Raw genomic sequence first — 15,815 nt, 5'->3', positions numbered from 1 at the left:
TATACCCATCATCCCTCCTCAGCACATGTCCAAACCAACGCAATCTTGTCTCTCTTGCTTTGTCTCCAAACTGTCCAACATGAGCTGACCCTCTAATACACTGATTCCTAATCCTATCCATCCTAGTCACACCGAGTGCAAATCTTAACATCTTTAACAGTGCCACATCCAGCTCTGACTCCTGCCTTTTTGTCAATGCCACTGTCTCCAACCCATATAACATAGCTGGTCTCACTACCCTCTTGTAGACCTTCCCTTTCACTCTTACTGCTACCCGTCTGTCACAAATTACTCCTGACACTCTTCTCCACCCATTCCACCATGCCTGTACTCTCTTCTTCACCTCTCTTCCACATTCACCATTACTCTGAACTGTTGATCCCAAGTACTTAAACTCGTCCACCTTTACCAACTCTACTCCCTGCATCCTCACCATTCCTCTACCCTCCCTCTCATTTACACACATATATTGTGTCTTAGCTCTGCCAACCTTCATTCCTCTGCTTTCTAGAGCATATCTCCACCTCTCCAGAGTCTCCTCAACCTGATTCCTACTCTCACTACAGATCACAATGTCATCTGCAAACATCATAGTCCATGGGGCCTCCTGTCTGATCTCATCTGTCAACCTGTCCATCACCACTGCAAATAAGAAAGGAGTCAGAGCTGATCCTTGATGTAATTCCACCTCCACCTTAAACGCATCTGTCACTCCCACTGCAGTCCTCACCACTGTCACACTATCCACGTACATATCCTGTACCACTCTTACATACTTCTCTGCCACTCCCGACTTCCTCATACAATACCACAACTCTTCTCTAGGCACCCTGTCATATGCTTTCTCCAAGTCTACAAAGACACAATGCAACTCCTTTCGACCTTCTCTGTATTTCTCCAATAACACTCTCAGAGCAAACATTGCATCTGTAGTGCTCTTTCCTGGCATGAAACCATACTGCTGATCACTAATCATCACCTCCCTTTTTAACCTAGCTTCTACTACTCTTTCCCATAACTTCAAAAACACTTTTTCTCCACTCCTCAGGCATCCTCTGACTTTCCAAAATGTCATTAAATAATCTAGTTAAAAATTCCACTGCCATTTCTCCTAAGCACCTCCATGCTTCCATTGGTATGTCATCTGGGCCAACAGCCTTTCCATTCTTCATCCTCTTCATAGCTGTCCTTACTTCCTTCTTGCTAATCTGTTTCACTTCCTGATTCACTATCCCCACATCATCCAACCTTCTCTCTCTCTCTCTCATTCTCTTCATTCATCAGCCTCTCAAAATACTCTTTCAGTCTACTCAACACACTATCCTCTCTTGTGAGTACCTTTCCCTCACTATCCTTTATCACCCTTACTTGCTGCACATCCACCTAAATATACTATTTAATCTATTTATTTAGATAAACACTGATCATACTACACCTTAACTCTTTTCCCCATCAAAAACATCCTTACAGATATGAGTGTAAACTATGAGTCACACTGGTGTATAAAAAATGCTTTTGTTTTCTGTTTCCAAATTCTCTCATCATTATATAAATCAAACAAATCCCCAACCCTCCTGCTATCATGGCTATTTTTCTCATATCCTCACCTGCATTCCCAAATAATATAAAGACAAAATAACAGGCTACTGAATTTATAATTTTGTTAGGGCATGCTTAAGATCATTAGATAGCAGGGAGGCATGTGAACTCCCATTACCTATTTTCATCTTCAATGATGGGGAAGAGTTCTATTGTTTAGTTTGCTCTCATAAATAATAAAATAATATCAGTGCAAGTCTTACACATGTTAATCTGTCCAGGCTCTTATAAGAGTTTGATACTGTACCTTTTAAAACTTGTCCAGGTGAGGGTCACAGTAACAGAGAACTGAGCAAGTGCAGGATATTGTGTTCTATCGCTTTAAAAATGGGAGGTACCTTAAGAGGGTGCATGTCATGTGACTGACTATTTTCCACAGCCTATGACTGTAGAAAAGAATGCACATTATGTCTCTTACCTCTTCATTCCAGGCCTTTCCTGAACTTCTTCAACAGAAGCATTATCACATGGTATCAAAAGAAAAGTGAAGTAAGGACACCAAAAATGACATTCCTGTTCAGTATCAACTCTGCAACTTTCTTAAAAAAAAAAGAGGACAAAAATGAGTAAGTTCCACCATATTAAAGATAAGATGAATGTATTGTGGCCATAAGATAATCCACAGAAAGTATTTTGTTGTTTTAAGTTTGAAAATCAATCATAACAAAAGTCTGTTTCTTATATTTCAACAGTACCAATAGTAACACAGATTTATGACTTTACCAATTTACACTAAAGTCTCAAGTGCTAACATTTTAGTATTTTGTTTTTTGCTCTCATAAAGTAATTGCATTTTCAAATCTAACTCACAAAAAATGAATCACTAAGTCAAATGTTTGCTCAGAATAACATCAGTATGACCATTAACATTTCTGAAGTTGTATGGTAACCAGACTGAAAGTGGAAGCTTTGGGTCCAAAAGTTTTAGACAAATCTCAGTGCAAGTGGAATTTTAGAAAAGATAAAATATAATTGTCATCATTCCTGTATATCACAAGTAAATGGGGTGGGGGACAAGTTAGCAGTTATGATACAGATTTCAAATATGCTGTTGTTGTCTCTTTCGGCTTTTCCCGGTTAGGGGTCGCCACAGCGGAACTCCGGTCCACTCATGATTGGCAGTAGATTTTTACATGCTGGCTTGCCGGGCCTAACGCACAACCTTAAATGAAGGAACGCCCATTCACGCATGTCGCCACACAGAAGACGCTCTAACTGAAACTGAGAATCGAATGGGCAACGTCTAACTGTGAGGTGACAACGCTACCGCAGCACCCCCACCGTAGTGCTGTGAGCCCTGAAAAAGCTGCTCTTTGTAAGGCACTTATCCTTTACAAGGAATCGAGGGGTTACAAAACTGTATAAACTTATGAAACTAACTTAAAGAACAGAGTAAAAACTGTATGTTTGGTGATTTACATGACTCCCTGATAATCAATAGAATTGTCTGTAGCATTTAAAATGACCAGGTAAGAGGCAAACTGTTAAGATAATCAAAATAGACACTAGATAAAGCTTTGTGCCTGTGCAAAGTGAATCATGTAAATCACCAAATATATTATATCATTTAAGGGGCTTGCTTAGGAACTGGAAACAAGCAGGATTAAAGCCATATGAAAATAAAGTGCAAAGGAATTATAAAAGGAAGTTATGGAGTATCAAAGATTATGCAGAGAAACACCTACAGTGAGATAAAGTATTATGCACAAGATATGGTTAAATATATGTTGTTGTGTCTTTCGGCTTTTCCCGGTTAGGGGTCGCCACAGCGGAACTCCGGTCCGCTCATGATTGGCAGTAGATTTTTACGTGCTGGCTTGCCGGGCCTAACGCACAATCTTCAATGAAGGAATGCCCATTCACGCATGTCGCCACACACAAGACGCTCTAACTAAACTGAGAATCGAATGGGCAACGTCTAACTGTGAGGCGACAACGCTACCGCAGCACCCCCACCGCAGTGCTGTGAGCCCTGAAAAAGCTGCTCTTTGTAAGGCACTTATCCTTTACAAGGAATCGAGGGGTTACAAAACTGTATAAACTTATGAAACTAACTTAAAAAACAGAGTGAAAACTGTATGTTTGGTGATTTACATGACTCCCTGATAATCAATAGAATTGTCTGTAGCATTTAAAATGACCAGGTAAGAGGCAAACTGTTAAGATAATCAAAATAGACACTAGATAAAGCTTTGTGCCTGTGCAAAGTGAATCATGTAAATCACCAAATATATTATATCATTTAAGGGGCTTGCTTAGGAACTGGAAACAAGCAGGATTAAAGCCATATGAAAATAAAGTGCAAAGGAATTATAAAAGGAAGTTATGGAGTATCAAAGATTATGCAGAGAAACACCTACAGTGAGATAAAGTATTATGCACAAGATATGGTTAAATATATGTTGTTGTGTCTTTCGGCTTTTCCCGGTTAGAGGTTGCCACAGTGGAACTCCGGTCCGCTAATGATTGGCAGTGGATTTTTACGTGCTGACTTGCCAGGCCTGATGCACAACCTTCAATGAAGGAACGCCCATTCATGCATGTTGCCACACAGAAGACGCTCTAACTGAGAATCGAACGGCACAACGTCTTACTGTGAGGCGACAACGCTACCGCAGCACCAAGAAAAGAAAATCAAAGTATTAACTCAAACCTGTAGGCTATGCAATTATAAAAAAGATTATGCAAAATAAGTTAAGAGATGAAGTATATTTCACATATTATTGAGTCTAAACCTGAAAGAAAAGATGAAATATTTGTGGGTGTGTTAGAAATGCATAAATATTGAGCATATGGCAGACAAACAAGTGAGAATGTGTGTTGGTCAGAAAAGCTTACAATAAAGGCAAAAGTGTTTCTTTTAAGCTAAACAGTTAAACAGAATTCATTATATTATTGCAATCTACATTTAAAGCACTGACGTTACAAGATACTGTATGCAATATGCTTGTACTATTCTGACATATTCTGGGCATAAAGTAAGTTGAAGAGTCTGATTTTTCTTATGAGCACAATCATTGGTAAATATAATTCACAGTAGAACAATACATAAAATTGTAATGTTTCTCTGTTCTAGAATGTTCTTACTAATGCTAGCAGTAATGTGATTACCAGTATATCGCAAAAAGTTAAAGAAGCAAGCAATAAACAAGAAATGAAACAATTTTAAAGGAAGCTACTGGTTTTAATTACATTTTTGAATAAATGTATTTACTGGCTTAAGCTGTTTACCAGGGCAATACCTCAGTATTAAGTTCTAGGTGCAATGTCACTAACTCAGACACAAAGGAGAGTGACTAGCTATATGAGAAAGAAGACTGAATAAGAACTGAGAAGAATGTAGGTTGTTGGTATTCTACCTACAACAATCTAAATGAAGGTCAGATCACAGATGACATCTTTATTGATATGACCAGGATATCTGAGAAAGTTAATCACAGTTTCCAGCTAAATAAACCGGATACGCTTAACTTTGGTGATAAAATAATCTTATGGTTTCAAAACTACCAAAAGGACATAAACTTTCAAGTATACTCTAATACTATTCATTCTCACCTAACTTAACCATTAACTCAGGAGTCCGCAAGGATCTGGTTTAGGCCTCCTACTTTTCTCACTATTATTAATGACCTTTGCTTAGTCCTTCCTTCTCTGAACTTTATTCTTTAACATGACTGCATTCCGTCACTGGACTCAAACAAATGATACCATTCTTTAAAAAACAACCAAAAATTAGTCTCACTGATTTCTGCAATTGGGTGTTTACAAACAAACTACTTATTAACCCCCCCCAAAAAATAATACTATGCTTTTTGCAACTTCACACAAATTAGCCGCTTTGCAACATATTATGCGTAGAGACAGAGATAACATAATCATCCCTCAGGTATCAGAGCAAAATATCTAGGTCTTACTGTAGATCCTGCCTAACCTTTACACTACACACTAACAAAAATAACTACTAAATAAGCATTACCTAGAAATGTTATATCAAAATTTGTATACTTTTTTTGTCCTTAATATGCTTCCATTCAGCTTCCAATTCACACAAACTGGAAACTTCATAAACCATGATCTGCAGATTTGTCCACTTATCTGATCCTAGTAAGCATCATTGTGAAGCACTAAAGGATATCAACTGACTACTTCTATCACTCAGAGCTATACTATTACTCAATACTCTGCTTTTTAAAATCCTTAGGCTTAATTATTTCTCCCCACTGAAGAAAAAACTGCCTATATGAGAGCAAAACTACTCCCTGTGAAGCACAGTTGATGAAAGCCTCATTCTAACACACTCACAATTCAAAACACCTATAGTGGAAAGGGCCTTCTCTATATTATGTCCTTCCACTTGAAGCAACATCCAAGTGATGTAAATCTACAAACTCTGAGAGCCTTTACAGATGCATTAAAAGATCACCTTCAAAAACGAGTCATTTGTACTGGGTTTCATAATACTAGTTAATATTCGAGCTGTCATCTATACCAATACCCTTTATATGTATATCATGCTACATATATTTTATATTTGAACTCACAAACTACAGCATAAAGTACTTTTCTAAATATTGCAAATAATATCTTGTGTGTATGAGCCACAATCTCACACACACAACAGCTGGCAGCATGCAAAACCAAGTAAAAAATTATAATGATCACTGATTTGAAAATTATTATGAACTGAAACTATATGCGTATATATATATATATATATATATATATATATATATATATATATATATATATATATATATATATATATATACACATGTATACATGGATCCCCTTCTGATTATCAAAGTTTCAAAACTTCAAAATTCATGTGGCTGAGACCATATGATTAAAGTTTTTGCATGGGGCAAGCCCCTGTACCCCCCCCACCCATCCCCTGCTAATTAAATATACCAATTCAGAGATCTCACTACAGTGAGGAAAACAGCAAATTTCCCATTCCACGCTGTATGGCAATCTCCATTCAAAATGTTTGTAGTTTCAAAACGTTGAGCATATGGTCTTGGCCATATATATTTTATATTTGATTACTGGGTTGGTCTGACTGGGCAATCAGGTACCTGTTTTCAGCAGAACCAGGAAGAAAAGCTCCACATACATGACAATCATAAAAAATACAAAAGCTCCACATATATAATAAAAATACAAAAGTCAGAGATGAGTACAAATTAATAGAGCAAACAATAGTATATTATAGCATAGTATGATGAGAAGTTACAGAAGTGTACAATATATAGAGTATACAGTAGTAAAACAGAAAAATATAATATATTTGAGTAAGAAAGTGCAGTAATAATATATATACAGTTATAGCTCCCCCTATCACATTGCCGAAAGTTTGAATCTCCAAAGATGATATGGCCGAGATCATATCGCCGAAGATTTGATTATGAATTTTGAAGTTTTGAAACTTCAATAATCTGAAGAGGATCCGTATATGTGTATGTATTTGTATATATATATATATATATATATATATATATATATATATATATATATATATATATATATATATATATATATATATATATATATATATATATATGTTTGGGTCTACTTTGATTCACTGAAAACTCATTTCACTGAATTTGATGAGTTTTCAGTGAATCATAGTAGACCCATAAATATATATATATATATATATACACACACACACACACACACACACACACATATAAATGTATATATACACACACACATACATATAAATGTATATATAGATATGATATATATCTATATATATATATATATATGTATGCATGTGTGTGTGTGTGTGTGTGTGTGTTATATATATATATATATATATATATATATATATATATATATATAAAATTAGTTGCATACATACAAGTATAGTTGCTTAGAATGTAAAACATACATCATTTACTATATCATTAACTCTCTTATTCTTTTAAGTATTAATCACACTTTCCTATTAGTCTGTACTTCCTGCTGTTTGAGCATAGCTTGCAACTCAAAAAGATCAGTAGACCAGTTCACTCACCTTGTTAAAATAAATAAATAAAATCAATTATTAAATGGATGGACCTTAAAAGCATGGCTGTCGCTGAGAAGCAAAGCAGGCTTAGGATTTCCATAGACCCTCAAGATCTAACAGAGTGATTAAAATGGGGTACTGTCTATGTCATAGTCTTAAAAAGTTTGTTTCAACTATATACAGCATGAAATACTTTTGTGTGCTGGATGCTAATCATGGCTTCTGGCAAACCAGGCTGTAATAGACTAGTTCAAGCCTATGTACTTTCAATATCCCTCTGGGCAAAGTTAACATTTTTAAGATTGCCATTTGGTATTTCATCAGCACTGGAAGTCTTCAAGGGTGCTGCTGTAGAAATAATATTTGTGAGGTAAATAGGTTAATTGGCAAATACTTGACTAGCTGCCCTTGTGGGCCATTTTAAGCCTAGCTAATTTTCCTTTTTTTTTTTTTTTTTTTTTTTTTTTTTTTTTTTTTTGTAAGAATCAAACACTGTAGTTTGTGTTTGTGAGGTAAGCACCTTAACCATTAAACCAACCTCCCAACCATCCAGTAAAGTTTGGCGTAATCAATGTAATACATGACTTACTTGTCTTAAAAGGTACCAAAAGGCTAATCACATTGTTGTGCAGGCTAAGGCAGGAAGACTGAAGTTGAATAACAGCAAATAATCATAAATGTATGACTGATCTCAAATTTATGAAGCATATTTCAACACAAAAAGGACTGAAGTCAGATTTGAAGAAAGTCAGTGCCATAGTACAACATCTGTAAGAATTCATACCCAACTTACCAAATATTACAGTGTCACTGAAAAAAACACTATATTATGAGGTGGACTGGTTTTAAGTCAGCAGAGCAAAACAGAAGTTTTGCTTTCTAAAAAAGGACTGTTACCTCCTGCAACTTAGATTTTGTGATGTATAACATACAGTTTTACTACAAGACGATACAAGTCAAAAGAGACTGGATACTGTGCTGATGCAAGGACAACCAAAAGCATATGGGTCAACAGCTCTAACAGAAGCACAAACAATGTAAGAACAAATCAAAAAATAAATGTAGGCAGTTGCTTATTGTGTTCAAGTTTAATGGTTATATAAATGGCAAGTCAATATTACAGAAATCAGATCACAAACTATTTTAAAAGATAATTTCAAAAATTACTGGCTGATTATAGGGAATACTGATGAACTTATAAAAGTATAGTGTGAAAGTTCGCTATGCATTTGGAAAGCAAATGCGCAGAGTTGATAGGAGCAGTAGGATGACTTGCTAGAGAAGAATTTAGAAGTTCTTTTAGTTATTATGTAACTAGCCCAACTGTATGAGTTTAAGAAATATAATGAAAAAGACAAACAAATATAGCTAAAAAAGTCCTAAGGAATGGCTGGCCTGAGCAGATGGCATTGATGTATGTTACCTACACAAAGATAACATTTCATATGTTTAAACATGGATGTTTAAATTAGATAAAAATATATTTCCAAGTCAAATGAGAGAGGGGCAAATGTAGAAAAAATACACAAAATTATATTTGAGGATTGTCAGATATAAGGAGACAGCAACAGACATATTTTAGTGGCTGAAATCTGAATAAATACAAAAACTAATATACAGGGGAAAAGTCTGTAATAGTCTGTAGCACTTCAGGATGCAAAACAGGACCTGATTTCACACAATAGACTGGGTCTTTTACAGAAACAGTAGGATACATGTATACTCCTGACTCCTTAAAGGCAAATGAAGACTCAAACTACATTTACCACAATACACTATGCAAACAGTGGTACATACATGTTTCACACATGTGCAGTGCATTATGAAGTCATCCTCAGCTGTGAAAGATGGTGGAAAAACACTACAGCACCAGGAAGTTCTGCCTCATACTGCCATTATTTAAAACGGTAGCCAAGCTCTCTTTTTTTGTCTTTTAATAATTGCAACTATAAAAAGGAAATCATCCAACCCTGTATGTGGGTGATGCTGGCTTTGCCCTCATGCTTAAACCAGGTCAGCTATGGTAAAACCCAGTATTACCCACACTCATTGGCAGATTGTTGTTATTAAATATTATTGCTGTTCAAACATGTAATATTTGTATAAATAATGCTGAGGTATTCCACTACCTTAAATATGTGAATGCTTTATCCAGTAGCAAAAAACATATGCATCTTGGTGGCAGTTTATTTAAAGTCTTTGTGGTAAAGGCATATTTCACTTCAAAGCCATTCTCACTTTGTTCAGAATACAAAACTTGATTTTTCTAACACATTTTGGAATATATTATTTATTCTTTAAATAGCAGGATTAAACTGTGAAAGATATGTAAATGATGATGGTATGTCACTTCTATTTGCCTCCCTGTAAGAATTTCAGTAAGATCTAATATATTTGTAATGATTTGTTTTTCACTGTCGCTACCAACTCTATTCTGACTACAAAGCAAAATAATTTCCTTGTAACTCTAATACCTGATAGGCAGTAAGCTTCTTAGTTAAATGCTTCATATTTTTCACCAGTTATGTATCAGCACCTTTAATAAGAGAGACTCCTAGCAGCAACATACAGCATAATTACTTCCAGATCCTGCTTTTTTTCTTTCTCATCTATTTCCATCTGTTCTGCCAGCTTATTCTTGTCAGATTGGACAAAGTCTGATTTTTTTTCTTTCTCAACCATTTCTATTTGTTCTGCTATGTCTTTCTTGTCAGACTAGACAGTTTTGTAGGTATCTGTTTCTTAAATCATTGTGTACTTCATTTATTCTCTGAATACCTACTTTAGCCAGTTCAGGGCTGTTGGTGAACAGGAGTCTTTCCTGGTGCATTATGGGCTAAAAGTAGAAAAGAAATACTGGATATGATGCCGAAGTGACATAGTCATTGTGTCATTGTGTAGTTTCCTGTACATGTTGTGATTTTTTTGTTCTTCCTGAGCATTTCTAATGTAAATTGGCCCCCTTTGGATAACTGATGTTTTCCTCTTGTTTATATCTGCATTGTGTCCTGTAGACTCTGATAGCATATTATTTTTTTAAACCTAAGCTGCTCTCAGAGTTAAGTCCTTGTATTTTATCTCTTGCTCAAGTTATTGTTGTCTTGTTATTCTTTCTGTCCTGTTTAATGCTTTTTCTTTCTTTCTTTCTTATTATGATAGCTTGCTATCTTTGATGTTCTATTTCATAATTTCTGTAGGGGGAAGTGTTCTTGCTATCCGATTTTATATTAACCAAGGAAGGTTACTACAATTGTAAATTATGTGCTATTTTTTAATGTAAGAAGTTATTTATTTTTTCATTGGCTACATTTCTATTTTATCACAGGAGCATTTAATTTACTCAACTGCACTTTTTTTTTTTTTTACTTATTGTTACTATTCAGGAAAAATATAGTCCATAACCTCAAACATTGCCACCCACATAACAAGTTCAAGGTCACTGCATACTGGTGTTAAGGGTATATTCTCTTGTCACTAAGGCTGAATGGCCTTGACATCACTATTTTTAAAGTCATGGAAATAAAGAGTCCCCCCTGCAAAAAAAGTTTGTTTTGTATGTTGCTAACATTAATATCTGTGTATTATTGATGATGTTTCCACAGTTTGTGACCTTGGTGATTTCATATTCTGTGCATTGATTGAATATTTTGAAAACTAAGCTTACCTGATAAACTCATAGCAAAAGAATTCATTTTTTAGGTGTATATCCCCCCTCCTATGTCTCACATATTGATTCACCTGTAACCTCTACTTGATATTTGATTTTTGTTGTTATTGTTGTTAATGTTAGTAGATGTGAATTTATACTTATTGGGAGAAGATTCTGGAGATAAATTCATTGCCATGTAATCTATCTCAATTCTATTTGATAAAACCTCCTCAGGATTTACCCTCTTCATCAAGGTCTGCTTAATAATCTGTTCTAGTTGGTTCTTGAAAAATTGTGACACTTTCCCTAATCATATTCGTTTACAAGAATTTTAAGCAATTCTTTTGGCACTTTTATGTATAATCACATTTAATGTATACTCATACTGGGTTCTAGTGAACCAGCAAATAGAAATATAACAGGACTTTGTCTGGCACAAGCTGGTAAAGAAAGCAGGGACTAGCAGGATTGGCTACATTTCTGTGTTACTAGAATCTTCTGTTTTTTTTTAAGTTTGACTGAAGCTGCCCACTCTACTTAACTGCACCTCTTCAAATCTATCAAGAGTCAACCTTTTACCCTGATCCTGGGCAACTTTAACTATCCAGCCATAAACTGGAAGAACTACTCATGCCAAAACACAAATGCCCAGAGATTTCTTGATTTTGTCACTGCAAATGCCTTGGACCAGCTAGTTGACACCCCCACAAGAGGTGATAATATCTTGGATTGGTATTAACCAACATGAGTAACCCTGCAGCTTCCCTACAGTGTCATCCTTCCTGGTAATATCCAACCACAAAGCGATCACTTTTGAAGTCACCCCCCCCCCCCAGCTAGGGTCAAACAAAAATACTTCTCCAAAGCTGATTACAACCTCCTGAGGGAAGATGTAAACAGCTTCACAGCCCCCTCCCCCTCCATAGGAACTGGCACATATGTCCAAACCTACACCAAAGTACTAAATGAGCATTTATATACATGCATGGAATCAGGAATACAAGGCAGGACAAAATCCTCCTCCTTTAGGAAGAGTAAACCTGTCTAGTGGACATCTGTAATAAATAAAATCTATAATAGAAGGAAAGAAAATTGATGTCCAGGACCAAGAAGGAGCAAGTGCCTAATTGGAAGCAATCTCTCCTTAGCCTGAACATGCAAATAAAAGCAATAGTGAAATTCACCAAAGCAAACTTTGAGTCCAAACTGGTTACATCTACTAAAGACAATCATAAGGCCTTCTTCACATATGTCCACAGTCTCAAAGGAAGCACTCAGATCTGCTCAGAACTGGTGGTCAAGGACACCAACACAAATGCAGTAGATATAGCCAACCTGCTGGCAGACAGCTTCAGTGAAAACTTCACCCCTCTGTCCCCCATAAGAAAATCAGGACATCCCAGCACATGTTCCCCTTCCCTTATCTCTAGGGAGCAAGTCATCACTTTCCTCTAAAAGGAAAAAAATACAGCCTCCATGGGACTCGATAACATCCCAGGCTGTATCCTACATGAACTCAGACAGGAACTTGCAGCACCAATTGGCACCCTATTCAACCAAAGGATAAGTACTGGCTTCCTCCCAGCTGAGTGGAGGACAGCCACTGTCATCCATTTGCACAAAGGTGGACCGTCCACTGATCCAGGAAATTATAGACCCATCAGCCTAACTAACCTGATCTGCAAGGCTATGGAACTGATTATCATGTACCTCATTAACAAGGACGTTGGCAACCTCCAATGACTTGATCCCACACAGTTTGGTTTCATCAAGGGGGGGGTAATGCCTGTTAAATTTGGTTGACTTCTTTGAGACAGTCATGAAAGCCATGGATGAGGGAAAGATGGACGGTGCACACTGCCTACCTTGATCTGGCCAAAGCCTTCGATACTATTCCCCACTCGAGTATAATAGATAAACTCTGTCAGCTAGGCATTAATCTGTATGTTACCAGATGGGTAGCAAACTTGCTCACTGATAGAACACATCTGGTCAAAATAGGGGAAGCCACCTCAAGCAGTAGACCCATAACGAGTGGTGTACCCCAGGGATTGGTCTTGGGGCCTCTGTTGTTTGGGATATGCTTTTCTGAGGTGCAGGCCAAAGCCAGTGGGCTATGACTGGCCAGGTTTGCAGATGACTGCAAGTTGGGTGCTGTCATCAATTCTCCTAGTGACATGAATATCCTCCAATTGGGTCTCGCCAAACAAATGACTGGTGCCAGAAACATGAGCTCAAACTGAATGCCAAAAAATGCATCATCATCACCTTTGGGGAGAGTGACGTCCTCACAAATTATCACATTAATAACAAGGTTCTAAGCACACAATCATTCATGAGGGACTTGGGCACTCAGGTTGAGAGCAAACTGACTTTTGACCACCAGATTGCCTCTGTTGTATGGAAAGCTTTCTACATGGCCCATCTCATTAGTAAGGGTATCTCATCCAGGGACAAGGAGGTCATAACATCTCTGTATTCTTCCCTTATAAGACCCATTATTGAGTACAATCCCCCTTTCAGCATGTACATCACAAAGCACATGCAGCAGCTGGAGAGTCCATAGAGGTTCTTCACCAGGAGAATCCAGGGCCTCAAACATCTGCCCTACACAGATAGGCTAAAAGCCCTGTCCCTCTAATCAGTCTCATACAAACTCCTCAGAGGTGACCTCTGTCTGGCAGCATTCTCAGACCCTGCCTTGATGGGACTGCTGCATATCCACAAGTCAAGCTCCACTAGAATAACCCTCACGTGAGACCTCAACCTGGTCTGTGACATCAATAGGACTTGTCGGAGGGACAGATTTGTGTCCCAGAGACTCCCGCTTCTGTGGAATAGACTCCCTCTCCACATCAAGCAGAGTACCCTTTTTAAGTGCAACCTGGATAACTGGATGAGGAACAGAAACTACACCCCTGGGGTTCCACCTCTGTCCCTGCTAAACAGGGTCATCGGTGCTGACTTGTCGGAACATGGGCTAAATTCTTGACTAGGCTTGTAAGGGCCTCAGGGCCAATAGCCTAAACAGCTAGGTATTTATACAGAGACATTGAAGTAAGCAATGGATCTAAATACTTCATTTTGTTTCTTTCTCCTACGCCTTTTCCTTCTCTGTCTTTCATACTAGCTTATTATATTTTTCATGTAGGTGAAGAACTGGAATTTATAAGTATCCTAAGAGGTAAAGTATAAAGTGATCTTAAAAGGTCATATTAAAAATGTATTGTGCTGCAGTTTACAGTGTTGTCACAGTATCAGTGACTTATTTAAGAAAAAGTAAGAAAAGAGTATAATATGCAAAACACAGTGTCAAAGGGCACAAATGTTTTAACCTCATAAATAATTAAACACAGTTTTAAAAATCAGCTCAAACGTAGTAGACCATTTTTGAATTGCACCTGAAAGCATAACTATACTCCAGTGAGGGTAGGTTCATCATGTGGCTTTTCTGAGGTTTCTTATAATTACATTTGGTTGAAACCATATACACTTATGTCTTGTGAGTTGGTAGTGTACTGCAGTGGGTTTTTCACATTTCCCCACTGTAGTGCAACATGGAATTGGTATTTATATGTTACGGATGTGGCAAGTCCAGCCCCTAGAATGGGGTGTGCAGGGGGGATTGCCCCCTGCAAAAAAATATATATTTTTTTCTGGTTTATAGATTACTGAGTTATAATTCTCGATGTTCAAAAATCAATGAAGTATGACTTGTAGAATAAGTCAGCAGAACAAAAGAGAAAGCATAGCTGATAATACTTTTAGCAGTAATCTTTACAGATAGACAAAATATGTTTTAATGTATAAAATCTAAAGCAAATGTTGGAAACTCATATAAAATCAGAATAATTTCCTAGATTCTGTCTTTTATTAAAGCTTTTCAGTCAAGGTAAAAGTTGTTTTGCTCACTTTACTAAACATCTTTGAGATTAGATAGCAAGTTATTGTGGGCAAAAATGAAAATAAATATAACATGTTATAATTAGAAATAGCACAGAAAGCCATGGAGGAAAATTATGTATGTTACAGGGCTCAGAATCTATTTTGACATGCCTGCTTACATAATATAGTGGCAAATCCAGGAAGGTGGAGTTTCCACATTATACCACCCAGACACTGTGCTTCACCCAAATTTAACTATCTGTCTTGAAGAGACTTGCTTCACATGATAATTTACTATTCATTTATAATTACAAACACTGTTAGTAATGCTCTTGAATATACTATGCTAGTAAATGAAGAAATGAAATGAAACTACAATTGTTTCACATAAATCCAAAAACCAAAAGCAAAAAAAATTCCAGAATTAATAATTTAATTCTTAGGCCATTTGCATTGGACTTTTTTATTTTTGGTATACCATGCTATAGCACATAATATGATTATGGAATGAGTTTATTATACAGCAAATTACTATCAACCAACAAATTGCCTTAGGTGCTCATTTCAGTAATTGTTTTTCTTTATTTTATTTATTTATTTACTTTATTTTATTTTACATTTGTTGACTGGGCTATTCCGACTGGATATATGTCCATTTTCAGCAGAGCC

At 36.6% G+C, this 15,815-nt stretch overlaps 1 long non-coding RNA gene across 3 annotated transcripts in view; it reads right to left on the bottom strand.

The window, feature by feature from the left end:
• LOC122807045 overlaps positions 1-15,815 on the bottom strand; it is a 497,813-nt gene that overhangs the window by 356,587 nt on the left and 125,411 nt on the right. For all 3 annotated transcript variants that reach the window (XR_006365581.1, XR_006365580.1, XR_006365579.1), the window contains one exon: positions 2,018-2,138. This is a non-coding gene — a long non-coding RNA (uncharacterized LOC122807045). The remainder of the gene's footprint in view (positions 1-2,017; positions 2,139-15,815) is intronic.

The sequence above is a fragment of the Protopterus annectens genome, chromosome 7.part0 (assembly GCF_019279795.1).
Source record: "Protopterus annectens isolate FY-2018-M chromosome 7.part0, PAN1.0, whole genome shotgun sequence".
In the NCBI taxonomy this organism is placed as follows: domain Eukaryota; kingdom Metazoa; phylum Chordata; order Ceratodontiformes; family Protopteridae; genus Protopterus; species Protopterus annectens.
Note: the sequence above shows the minus strand (reverse complement) of the source record. Positions and strands in the feature narration are given on the sequence as shown.